Below are 14,493 nucleotides of genomic sequence, written 5' to 3' on the forward strand. Positions count from 1 at the left end.
AACTATCTATGACATGACTTAGCCTGATTGGTTTCTCTTCGGTTTAAAATCAACACCATACATCCTTAGTGTGTTCTTTCTTCCTTATCTCCTCAACATCTGAAGATTTCTTTCTTTGATTTGCCTTGGATGACCTCCAGACACAGACCACTGGTTTTTACTAAGGAATTGGGTACAACCCATTAGAAATGCTTATTTTTTCTGGCAGAACGGCACCCATGATGCATTGCTTCCTCTCACAGAGCTCACTAATCACAGTGCATTTGCTGTAGGACTCATCTTGAAAGGACAGGTCACTGAAAGCAAGTTGTTCTTTCCCTTTGGGGAGCATCTGGGAGCAATATTCCCATATGTCAGATCCGTTAGCTCCTGTCTCACCCACACCAAGACACCTGGCCACCAGATTCACAAACCTGCTTGTCGAATCCCATCAGTTCACCAACAGTACAGGGGGTCTTTATATTGGGGTGGCCCAAGAGTGGAATGCTTACCAGAGAAAATATCACCTTTTATCCTTTTTTGCTAAGCAATGATTATCAGAGAAATTTGATCAGCGAGCTCTATTATTTTTCTTAGTGTCTGGTAAATACTCATTTCATCCCAAACCATTTTGTTGAGCACCTATTGAGAAAGTGAACTATGATCATATTTCTTAAGTACTCATCAGAGGTTCATGGGCATCCACATGTGTTTTTCTCAAGGTAAATATAGACAGCCTCTATTCATCCCTGAGCATGAATATTCTTGATGTTTTTGAGAAGATTCATTACATGACCTAGGAAGGATTATTTATATGCTTGGATAATGTGCTAGAGATTTTTAAACGAGGCTCAGGTACTTCAGCTATTTCTCAAGAATGCATTGTGGTTTAAATTCAAACCAGGCTGCACTCATCAACACATGTTTCTTTGATGAATTATTATTTATGTGAACTGACAAAACAGCATGATTTTTCCATCAGTCATTAAATCTGCCCTTTCACAGTTGGCAATAAATGTTTATTCTCTTCAGTAAGAATGATCTAAATATGCTTGCAACCTGCTGTTTGTTATGATTTTTTTTGTGATAATGGTAACTTCTTTTTAAAAAAAAATCTGATTCAAACATTATACAGCTCTTGAGTTCAAAACTAGGAAAGTTAGCTTTCTGCAATTTCACTCCAGTGATAAATATTCACCAAGTACCCCAATGATGTTGGATTGCTTTATCTCAACAGCTACTCAAGGCTCAAACACACCAAAGGAAATTAAAGAAGATAAGAAAAGAATATCCTGGCCAGTGATGGAAATAAGATGTAATAGATCACCTCTCGATGAACATGACCAAATAGGAAATCTGTAGAATAATCAGGCAGATATATATAAGAAGCCTCCTTATTTAAGGGGCGACAATGCAGAAAAAGTTGAGGAGCACTGCCATATGTATACCTCATCCAAATTTTGAAGACTACAACACTGGTTGTTATCATGACTTTTCCTGGTTTACAAACCTCAATGTTTCCCTATTAAAGATGATTCCTTATTAATTTAAAGAACAAACTCATTGGCCTTACATCCAATGCCCCTTATGCTCTCAAAAAAATCTATCTTTTTAACTTTTCTTTCAGTCCCATCTTATAACTCCCCTGTTGAAGAAAACTAAACTTGTCATTTTTTAATTAGACCCCGAATGTCTTCGCCCTGTGCCTTTGTCTTCGCTGTGCCCCCCTACTGAGAAGGTGCTTTTTTTTTTTTTTTTTTCCTCCTCTGCTTCTTTCTCCAAATTTTATCATCTTTGAAGGTCTGGTTCAAATGTCACTTACCTCCTCAAGTGTTCCCATATTCATAAGAGTAATCTAAGAGTCATCCTCCCCTTTGAACTTCTAACCAGTAACTGATGTTTACCCCCAGGTTTATCTGGAATTATAATTATTTGGGACTCTGTCACATCCACCAATTAAGTTCTTGAGAAAAAGGATTGAGTTTTACACAACTCTGTACCACCCAGATTGTCTAAAAGAGTACTTTGGACATAGTAAATTCTCAATTTTATCAACTGGAAAAAAAATTTATCCTTCCTCTCTTTTTTTAGGAGAAAATATTATACTTTTTGTCCCAGCTTGCTCCCTGGATCAGTGTAGGGGTTAGTGTGAGTCCTTAGTGAACTCTTGCTTCTTGCTTTTTCCTAAATGGTGATGACCACAAACTATCAGTTTGGGAGAGCCATAGATCCCTCCTCAGCATTGCCCCAGAACAGTTCCTCTTTGATTCCTTTTTAATTCATATTAATTATTACATATGTCCTTATGAGTATGTAAAGTAATATACAAGTAGCTCCATCTCAGAGAGTTAAGGATTGTGTATAACTATGTGTCCATGCCCTCTAGGTTATCCAGGTGTTTTCTATTTTTTCCAGTGCCAGCATGGTGTGTATTAAATCTGGGAAGACAGATGCCTTAGCAAATACTAATAAGCTCCTTAATGCTTGAATGATGACAGTATGGATGATTTCTTGAGTTCCTTTGATTAGTGATATTTTCTTGAATAGTTTTAGTAAAGGGGCTAGAATACCAGGGGAGCTTTTCTGCAACATATACAGTAAACACCAAGCATATCTTGCATTCTGAATCAGCGTGGGGTAGTTGTCCAATGACTCAAGAGAAAAATAATTCTTTCTATTCTTTAAGAAGTCTAAAGCTAAGTTAGGGAAGCAATTATTTTTTAAAAAGTGTTGTCAAAATCAGTGAAAATGACATAGTTGAAATATGAGCACACATCTATCTGATTTTAGAGATGGAAAACTCTGGCCGTGCTGTCTACACATGACCCTCTCCTGCCAATGTCTTCATCATTTTGTCATGCTTTTTCTCCAAAAGACTTCCTCTGCTGGTCATATGTTTAAGTATGTACTTTGTTGGTGGGGAAAGCACAAAGGATAAGGATGGGTCCCAAATTTCTGAGGACCCAGTCATCAGCACTGAAAATCCTCTAAATGGCTATAACCATTATTCCTAGCTATAAGGAAAGATATAATTTTCATGTTCTTCATTGGTATTACTGTCCCATTAATCCAAGTTGTGAAATTATGGAATAAATTTTTCAGAAAAGTGGATCAAGCATCATCCCTAGATGCTGGACCAGTGTTCACTGGTCTTAAGTGATCTGAATGGCTTCAGAATAGACATCAAGATGAGACCTTCTGCCATCATATTTTGTTATTCATTTTTAATTGGATTCATTCCTTTCTCAAGTAGCTGATCACATATATATTTTTAAAGTTCTTTGCATCTTCAATATAATTTATTTCAGTTGTAATTTACTTATAGTGTCCATAAAACTATTTTCAAAATTAAACTGTATTGAAATATATAATTAATGACACAAATTTGCTCATCCACTCCACTCATTGTGCATTTTTGTGTCTTGATTGCAGTCTTCTAGGAAAAAAAAAATTGCGGGGTGATATATGTAAATCCTCCCAAAAAATGACTTTGTTCTTTACTGTTAGAATAAGATCCCCTTCCCAGTTTCCTGTCAGAGAGGAAGAAAATGAAATCAAATGTGTAATGGTGTTTTTGTTAACAGTTTTAGGTCATTGGCCCCTCCCCTGTTTCGCAGAATCATACTTGGGAAAGAATGTGATGAATTATCTACTCCCAATACCTTCTCAAGAAGTTCTTAGAAATAATCAGAACCTGAGACTGAGGGAAATAGAAAAGCAAGAGGAACTTGAGGTTTATATGTATGGGTCATAAGAAAGCCATCCTATTTCATGTCTAATAGATAGCAAAACAATGAGTGTAAGAATTTATATCTATGTAGACGCACACAGTAGCTGTTTTATTTGCTTACTTTGTGTAGAACATAGCATATCATATGCATCTGCTTAATATATTGAACCGCTAATTATTTGGAATTGAAACCAGAATGTAAAAGTTCAGAAGATTAATTCCCTCCCAGTTCTAGCCAATGCCTTGATTACCTGGAACAACTATAAAAACCTGTATAGATCTTACTGTAAAATCTACTTCTATTATGTACATACACATACATGCATTACATATATCCTCTATATATTCTATGTATATGTATATGATTTACGCCTACAATTAAAGACAACTCTCACTTAAACAAAATAGTTACCAGACTACTCCATATGCTGAACATTCTAGAGAGCAAAATTAAACTTCTAATAATTTTGCTCAAATTTAAATTATATTTTACTATAAAATTTGCGATAGCTCTCAGTTTACAGATTAAAAAATTTGCATAAGTGGGGATTTCTGGTTTTACTCAATAAAACCTAAAAAAAATCCACATACCAAACAGAAGGGCTAGAAAAATAGCTGGTTTATTTGTGTGTTTGCCTGTATGTTATGTTGTTAGCCTAACCTCTGTCCACAAAGGATTTAAAAGGACTCACAAAAATAAAAACAATAAAAAAGATGAAAGTAAAAAGTGAGATTGTATTTCTAGAAATGTAACTAAGAACAGATATTTAAGGCCAAACTGGAGTAAATATCATGAATACAGAGGCTCTAAGGGCCCATCTAGTTCCACGGTCTAACCTTAATTCCTTGTAATTTTTGGTTTTCTTTTTGTTTGGGGCAGTGGAAGGAAAAAGAGATAAAATGACTTACACAGTCTTTTTAGTAGTAATGAGGAAATTGTTGATGTGCATTTCCCAATGCCCCAATTTTGAAAGAAGTTTGCCCTCTGAGTGTTGTTAGTGAAATCCATAATAGTCAGTGTGATCTGTCAGCTGTGAAATATGTATATATGTCCATATATATCTGTGGGGGGTTTTATACACACACAGAAGACTCTGGAATATCTAAAACTTCAATTAAGGTGAACTGAAATTCTACATAATGAAGCAAATCTATAATGTTATTGGATATATTCAAAGGAATCCTAAAAAATTATGTTGTGTTGATCTTGCAGAAGCACTCTATTGCTAAAAAGGGTATGTTCGGGGCACCTGGGTGGCTCAGTCATTAAGCATCTGCCTTCGGCTGGGGTAATGATCCCAGGGTCCTGGGACCGAGCCCCGCATAGGGCTCCCTGCTCAGTAGGAAGCCTGCTTCTCCCTCTCCCACTCCCCCTGCTTGTGTTCCCTCTCTCTCTCTGTGTCTCTCTCTGTCAAATAAATAAATAAGTAAATATCTTTTATAAATAAATAAATAAATAAATAAACAAATAAATAAATAAATAAATAAAAAGGGTATGTTCTTCCCACACCAAGTTAAGAGAAGGCTAATGTCACAAAAGCTGGCAGTTTTATCCAGCACCATCCTGGAAGGAAAGAGAGAGAAAACTTGGTCTTGAAATATGTTTTCTGGCCAGGATATTGCACCAGGTCCTGTAAGAAATTTTTCTTAATATTGTCCATCTCTCTTGGCTCCACCTCTTATGTTTCTTAAGCAAACTTAAAGATGGCAGAAAGAGCATACTCCAGATGGAGGGCAGATTAGGAATTACTTTCAGAAGGTTGATCAGAGTAAGCTGACCTCACTGAGTCTGATCAACTCCAGAATACTGGCAACCCTGTGATAATTTTAGTAGAAACCCATCTTGCCTTCCTCTAAAGCCACACAATCTCATCTTTATCCTCCACAAATATCATTATCATTAGAGAGAAAGAAACAGGTCACTTCATCCAAGAAAAAAAATTCTTAGTGCTAATTCTGAAAAAATTTATCATGTAAGAGTTTGCACTATGTAGTCCAGTCTAAGTAGTAGATGTCACCAGAAAGAAAGATGACACACAGAAACTCTGCAGGTAGTTTCATAGTATCTTTCAACTAAAAGTGGAAGATGTGCCATTAGAACTTGGGGAAAAGTAATTCTGAATGGGGTGAAGGTAATATGGACCAAGTGGAACCTCTTTTCAGTTATCCAGCCTGATACATGGGTGATACACTTTGAGTGGCCAGGAAATTGCCTTTCAATGGCCCCCCACATAGTCACTTCTCCATCAGGGCTTTGGGAGAAGGGACTGGAGGCAATTCAAGATTGTATTCTCCATGGAGTGTCTGGAGTCTAGAGGGAGAATTTAGAGTCTACAGTGAGAGTCAGAAGTCTATATCCTGAGTTTATTTTTTGAGGGAGCATCCTCCACTCTAGGATTTGGGAGAAGGGATAATTATTCAGTTCCTAATCCTTTGTGGAAAGAAAAGAAGCCTGACTAAGACCCCTGCCTCAAAGAAGAACTGTTCAGCTTCTACACACAGTGTGACTTAAAAGATAACTAATGGAAAAATGAGCATTGTTTTTTTCAAGCAACTGTCTTCAGTCTATTGTAGTAAATAAGCAAATGATGGACTGAACTCCTGAAGATCTCCAGTAAGATGAATTTTACCTGGAAAACTTTCAAAGCAGAAGTTACCATGTAAATGGCCTGGGTCTCCCTTTCATTGTACCTACATGGACACAGCCAGGAAATGTGGTAATGGTGGGGAACAATGCATCCATTAGAAGAATAAAAGGTATTTAATTGAACAAATATTATGATTTTACATTAAAATTACCATTTGTTAGGATTGTGTTTTATTCACTGATTTTATCAAGCTATCTCACTGGTTACTATGAACAAGTCACCATTTCACTATATAATGACAATGATAAATCAATACCAAGTTCTTCCAAGTTTCTTGCTCATGGCCTTTATTTGATATCCGTAGTTCAGTAGAAATGTAATTGTTCCTGAGGGATTTAACAATCTGATCACTGGTTTTCTAGAAAAGGGAAAATAATTTAAAATTACTATTCTTTTTATTACATAATAAAGACAAGGTTATTACAAATACACATAAAATTGTAGATGAGAAGAAAATTTTAAATCACCCATAATCACAACATCCGGAAATAACATTTTGGTGTGTAATTTTACCCTCCATTACAAAAAAATATATTTTGTAAAACACATGAGGAAAGAGAAAGAGAGTGTATTGGTTTGGAACAGTGATTAAGAGCAGCCTCCCACAGCTGAGTGTGGATACTTACTAGCCATTTTGCCTTGCACACATTGTTTAAACTCTGTATGCCTTCATTCTCTCATCTCTAAATCAGATAGATATTTAGCTATACTGGCATCCTTGCAGACCATCTCAGGAGGCCAAGTCTTAAGTAGCTGATAAAAGGGGTAAAGTGTTATTCTCTCCTATTGTCCCTATTTTCTTCTTTGTCCTACCTTTATTTTTTCTTACTGTCCTTCCTTCCTCCTTCTCTCTTGATTTTTTAAAATTTAAGTTAGCTAAACCCACTTTCTTCACAGTAATCACTCTTTAAATTTTTTTGTTACCCAAACCCTTTGAGTATCTAAATGTAAGTTTTAGACTCTCTTTTCAGAAATAATAGTAATAATCATAATTGTATATAGAATCATATATGCAGATATCTACATAACATTCCAGGCTGTTCACAGCCCTTACCCAGTTCACTAAAGAAGCTAGAACCCTTATCTTGGCTTTCCTGTCCTCCCCTGCTCCCTGCAATTTGATTTTCTTGTCTGACATTATTCCCAATAGCACTTTGGAAAGTTTCCTCCAGCCACTGGCAGGACAGACTTTCCGTTTGTTCCTGCAGCTTACAGTTAGCAGCTGTGGGGCTCGTCCGCAGGGATGGTGGAAGAGAGGTGGATATACTGGGGGAAATGGAGAGGATGTACATCAGCAGCACCTTCCTATGACCTTCTGGACCCATGGATGATCAATTTAGTCACCCAAGGACAGTCAATTCTGAATGTGAGAAAAATATTTGTGGATCCCAGGCATCTGAGGAAAGAAAGAGAAGGAATAGTATAAAACAATGAGAGAACACCCACCAAACCAGCAGAAGTTGCTGCATAATATGGGAAAGACTTGGTGTGGTTCTGGCTACCAGATGCTTGCTGCTCAAAGATCCGGTTACTGCACAGTTCTCAGGAGCCTAAATCCTGGGAAATATACTAATAGCATTTGCAGTCCATCCCAAACCAGGAAGCTTGCAAGAGAGCTCCTCGCGGTGCCATGTGAGCTCAGCCTTTTGCTTTGTTCAGGCAGCAACCTGATCACTTGCTTAAGAGAGGAAAGAGGGTGTTTTTCAACCTTGCCTTGAAATCACAAAATTCCTGTCATAAAAATAAGAAATCGTATATGAAGCCTTTGGGTCAGATCACCCACTGGTTTCAGGAGTTCTCAATAGAGTTATTATGTGTTGGAGCAACAAGGTAAAGGGAGATTATGGTTTCATACCAGTATTTGAATTTCCTGATATTTGTTTGCTCGAGAAAAACCCTTATCATCATCGAAATGTTTAAAGAATGGAAAGACCTGTTGTTGTTTTTTTTCCCCCCCAAATCCAGTTTTTGAAATAGAGGACTCCAGGATGGAATGAAATAGCCACAGAATTGAAAAGTGTGTTTTATATGTTATTTTTATCGGATAAAAAATACCAGTCCAAGCATTTAGTTTTTATCATTCTTCTTTTCATACTCCAGTAACATACTTAAATACTGGAAAATACTCACTTTGGCTAGGCAGGGTGGGGGAGATAAAAGATCCTCTAACACATGATATCCCATGATATTTTCCTCAGTTGTTAGTCACATTGTATTTTTGGCTGGGCCCCAGAAACCACAACCCTCAATTACAGTTGCTTTCAGACATGTGGAAGAAACACATGCTAAAACAATTAACAAAATTATGACATTTATATTTTTCCCCAGACTGTCAGTCCCTGCAATTCTTCAGCATGTGATTCTGTATGAAACAATTATCATAAATCAAGCTGACCACATTTACCCGTACTTAGTGCTTTGAAAATGTCAAAAAGTAAGATAGAAGAAAACAGTTTTTCCATGGACTAAGCATGCTCCACTCCCTGTTAGCAGCCAGAATCACACGTGACGATGAGAAGGCGTCAACCTTAGTTGACGGCCAACTGCAATTTGATTACTGGTAGTTCTGAGCTGTCTCTTTCAACCTGCATTTACTGTTCCTTCTGTGTTGACAGATTTTAGTGCTTGTAGAATGGAATGTGTAGGATGACCTGAAATTGATGACTTTTAAGTAGAAAATGAAAGAGGAACATCAAATCTTCATAGTATAAGATTTATAGCAATGGTAAGTGAATCTTCTATCAACCCACATGCCATAGAACATTTTAGAGGCAACCATAATAGTATGCATTTGTTTATGCCCCTATCACCAAATTGATTTCTGGGACTTCAGTAGTCATTTACCATTGACTTCATATATTTATAATTCCACAAGCATTTGTTAATCACCTACTATGGGCCAAACACTTAGGTACTGTAGGCATAAAGATGAGTAAGACACAGCTCCTTGGTCTCAGGGAGCTCACAATAGCAGAAAGGACAAACATGTTAATGATTGTGCTTAGTAGGTTGTAAGTTATAAGCAAGCTAGCCAAAACATTCTATGAAGCACAGATGAGAAAGAAACACTTCATCTACAACAGAACCTGTGACCCTGACCACAGCCCAGAAATAGGTCTTTGGTAACTGTGCTACCTATCTCTCACTTGTCCTTCTAGATCTGCTCTCCACCTTTTTCCAAGCTGTTCTTGCCCCCAGGAAACTGACCTCTAAGGACTGGACCAACAGGCTTTTTTGCCTTCTTGGCTAGAGATAAGAGCATGGGAGGAAAAGGAGGTCAAGCTATTCATTCCCCACCACTTCCCTGCTCAGTTTCCATGGTTTGGTTGCATCTTTCTACCAAAGGCCACAGTTCCTGACAGGCGTCCCTCTCCACACCGCTCCCCACTTGCAAGTTTCCAGACTCACCCTCGTCTTCCCCCTTCTGCTGCAGGAGAGGCACCACATTATCTGTGATGGTTTCCTAAACTCTGTCCACAACTTTGTTAAAAAAAGAAAGCCCTTAACTCTCCCCAATTACATAATTTGAGAACATTGTCTCTTTCTTACCAGAACTGACTATTGTAGTAACCTTCTTAGCATTTAGGGGATTATGTTCTTAGGAAAATCAGTTCGGAAGCATAGAACCAGGGATGCCTGGGTGGCTCAGTCGTTAAGTGTCTGCCTCCGGCTCAGGTCATGATCCCAGGGTCCTGGGATCAAGTCCTGAATCTGGCTCCTTGCTCAGTGGGACCCCTGCTTCTCCCGCTGCTTGCCTCTCCCCCTGCTTGTGCTCTCCCTCTCTCTCTGTCTCTCACAAATAAATAAATAAAATCTTAAAAAAGAAGAAGAAGAAGAAGAAGCATAGAACCAGGGTTTTACTAGTCACTGAATGCCCTAAATTAGCTACCTCTCCAAATAATTCCAGTTCTTACTCTCGGGAGAACCAAATGACACCAGAACAGGCCCCGTCTCATCAGTCCTGCCATAGGCAAGCCATACCAACACCCACCATTCTCAGTGGGGCCTCCTAGGTTCCCAGACTATGGTGTTTACACATCCCCCCTCCCCAAATTCAATCAATTACTAATCTAGTTACTGTTGCAAAGGATTTTTGCAGATGTAATTAAGATCCCAAATCAGCTCTCCTTAAAATGGAGATTATCTGGGTGGGCCTGACCTAATCACATGAGCACTTTAAAAGCAGAGCCTTTTTTCCATCTGGTAGAAGAGGAAGTCGGAGACACATGCTTCAGTGGGCCTGGCCGATGGATATTCACTTCTTGGTTACCATTGAAGGAATCAGTATTATGTGGGTTAACATGGACTAGTTTATGTCACAGTACCAAAATACCCTATTACCTCAGTGTCCTAGAACGGGAAAGATTTACTGATTAGTCATATCGCATGTAGGAGCTGGCTCTGCTCAGCAGCATCTTGGTCCTTGTTCCAGGCAGAGCAATTCCTGCCTGGAAACCTGCTAGGGACCACGGCAGAGGGGGGAGAGGGGGCAGTAAAACACAAAAGGATTCTTAAAGCTTCTGCATGGAAGTGACCACATTGCTTCTGCTTACTATTTCCTTTTGTAAATCACAAGCCTCATTTCCAAGGAGCAGGGAAGTATAGCCCTCTCCCAGTGAAGGGAAGCAGGCACGGAGAACTGGTCACACAATCTATCACAGAGCCCAGTCAATAATTGATGCTTATGGGGCATCTGGGTGGCTCAGTCGTTAAGCGTCTGCCTTCGGCTCAGGTCACGATCCCAGGGTGCTGGGATCGAGTCCCGCATTGGGCTCCTTGCTCAGTGGGGAGCCTGCTTCTCCCTCTGCCCCTCCCCTTGCTCATGCTTTCTCTCTCTCTCTCTTCCTTTCTCTCTCTGTCAAATAAATAAATAAAATCTGTCTCCCTCTCCCACTCCGCCTGCTTGTGTTCCCTCTCTTGCTGTCTCTCTCTGTCAAATAAATAAATAAATAAAAGCTTAAAAAAAATAATGGATGCTTATAAAGTTAAGTAATCCGAGTAATGAAGAAAAAGCAAGTATACTTCATTCAACAAATATTTATTAGACTCTTTAAATATTAGGCAGTGTACTAAGTACTATTTAATAAGGCAGATAAATGGATAATATATATCCATCAAGTGTTTGCACTTCAAGGAATACATTTTATGTATCTGAGAAAAATCCTTGTATGAGTTAGCTCATTTCTCCAAGACAAAGCAAAGGTACAACATGGCCTGTTTTCGTTTTTGATGGCTGCATTACAAAGTATCAGAAGCTTAGTGGCTTCTAAAATCTCAAGTTTATCTCAGTTTCTGTAGGTCAACGTCTTGGCATGGAGTGACTACATTCTCCGCTCAGAGTCTCACCAGGCTGAAACAAGGTGCCAGCCCTGTCTGCAGTTCTCATCTGGAACTTGGAGTCCTTGCTGGTTGTTGGCAAAAGCCGTTTCCTTATGGTTGTAGGACTGAGGTCCTCATGTTCCTGTTAGTTACTGGCCAGGAGCCACTTTCAGGTCCTAGAGGCAGCCCGGTGGTCTCCACAGCGGTTCCCAGCATGTTTCTCCCCTGGCTTCTTCCACCTGTTGGACTGGCACAATATCTCCATTTCTTACTGTGCTATCATCTCTAAATGTATCCTTTCAAAGTGTAGGCATTTCACTACGCCCTATTTCATACACAGCACCAGGCTTAGGATCCTAAAACAAAACAAAAGCATGCATGGGTTTTGTGAGAGTTCTTTTCCACTTACAGATTATTTTCATTTGCTTTTGGAACCATGGTTATATCTCATGGCTTAAATATAAGGAAGGGTGCCTTCTGTACAGCGAAACGTTAATTATAACGCACGAACTGGTATTTAAAAAACCTATGTACAAAATGTTAAACAAAGCTTTGGTTTAAAAGTCACGTAACCCCAGGAAGTCATCACAAAGTAGCTGTCCCTTCTCAAGAAGCTCGAAAGTCCTGCGAGTATCACAATCAGACTGATTTCAAGCACTTAGACTCTTATCTTCACGCCACATCTTCCTGCCACCTTAGTGAACCGCTAATGTTGGATAGTAACCGGGGTCCACAGTGCTTTCCCCGCAGTGTTGACAGGGAGATCATGTCATGCTTGGTTAACTATTCCTATGCAACAGGCTGTAAGGATTCAAAGACTAGATACAGTCTTTGCCCTTCATAAACTCATAAAGCTTTCTAACCTTAAACTTTTCAAATTGAATTTTAAAAACCCTCTCCTAAAATAAACAGATTAAAATGTTTAGAGTTTGAGGAAAGGCAGAAGAAACTGCTTAATGAGATTAACAGCCACTGAAAATCCATTTTTCATCACTGCTCTCTGCTCCAGTGTCTACTGTCCAAACTAGTTCACAGTTATCAAGGGAGACGGAAACAGTGATAATCAGCTCTGCACGAGTACTTTTGAACACTATTCCTTATATATTATTCTCCCCTTATCTTCAGCTTCACTTTCTGTGGTTTCAGTTGCTGTGGGCAACCGTGGCCCAGAAGCAGATGATTTTCCTTCTATTACCAGAAGGCCAATAGCAGCCTAACGCTACATCATTACAATATCGACATCACCGACTTCACTTCATCTCACCATGTAGGCATTTTTATCAGCTCATAAGAAGAAGGGGACCGTACAATAAGAGATCGGGAGAGAGAAACCACATTCACGTGACTTTTATTCCAAGACAATGTTATAATTATTTTATTAGTAGTATTTCTTAAATCTCTTACCAATAAAATTAAACTTCATCGTAGGTGTGAATGCATAGGGAAAAAACCATAGTATATCTGCAGGTCAGTACTATCCACAGTTTCAGGCATCCACAGGGGGTCTTGAACAGCACCTCCCACAGTTAAGGGCTCCATAATCTTACCCTTCTAGATCAGACTTGCTTTGCTATGTTTCCATCCAGACATCCTGGTCTCTTTGCTTTCCCCTCAAGTTCCCATCTGAGTTCACTTACTTAATTTGTTTCTTCCACCTTGAATACCTTTCATCTCCCTCATTTACTTTTTCAAAGACTTATTTCTCTTCCTTCAAGGCCCAGTTCAAACCCCATATTCTCTGTAAAGACTTCCATGTCTTTATTACAAGCCCCAGAGATTTCCCCTGCTCTGAATGCTCTACAGTTTGATTGACAACTTCAATCATGATGCAGAATAGAGTCATTTGTGTCTACAATGGGCCAGGTACTGTGCAGGGAGGGTTCAGAGGCTTTGAGGACCTGCAGGACAGTCCTTGCTAGGCTTTCCTTGCTATCAGAGAGAATGAGATCCACACTTAAGAAGACAAATTTCAGTATATCCCACCAGTATATGCCACCTTGCCGCACATCACACGATATGCTAAAGGGATCTGTGTCACTCATTTGATGGTATTTGCAAAAATACATACATGCCGCCTTCTGACGAACACTGAGTTGTTAGTTAAGATACTGCAATGTCAAGGAGTCTCTCCTCGGTAATCTGAAAGCTTTGAGGCCAGGAAACCTAATGCACTGCTTTGTAACTCTACCATTTCCAAGACCAACACAGCATGCACGGCGCAGGCACAGCGTCGTATCGAACAGTGTAGACGCTGGAAGCGGAAGGCCTTGGCCTGAATTACAGCCAGGCCATTACTGGGTGTCCTTGTTTCCTCACCTGGAAGATGGAGATAATAAACGTATATACCTCACAGAAGTTTTGAGAAAATTAAATAAGATAAAGCACATAAAGCACTCCGCACAGTGCCTGGTGCACAGGAAAAAGTCAATAAATGTTAGATATTTTTGTGTCATCTTAATATACCCATAATGCAAGTGTGTGGCAGTCCCGAGATATTGTTCCACTGCTCCTAAGGAATTAGGAATTGAAGACAACTTCAGCACAATTGGTGCTCTTGGGGCAACAACAACAACAAAATTTACACTTAAACCTAGTCTTCAAAATAATTTTTTTTTAAACTCTCTCTCTTCCTGCCTGAGGGACCTATGGCAGGATTCTGGTGCTGAGCTGTGGGCAGGGAGCTTTCTTCAGGGAACTCTCTCCACTCTTGGCTCTGCTGGTGTGAGCAAGGAAGAGTTCACACAAGCTGACTACATAAATCCTGGTTTGCCCAAGACCTGACAGGCCACCCGTGTCGGCCGGGTGTTTTTATTATTA

Source organism: Mirounga leonina, unplaced genomic scaffold, assembly GCF_011800145.1.
Source record: "Mirounga leonina isolate KUSES-001 unplaced genomic scaffold, KU_Mleo_1.0 Mir_53, whole genome shotgun sequence".
NCBI classification, from domain to species: domain Eukaryota; kingdom Metazoa; phylum Chordata; class Mammalia; order Carnivora; family Phocidae; genus Mirounga; species Mirounga leonina.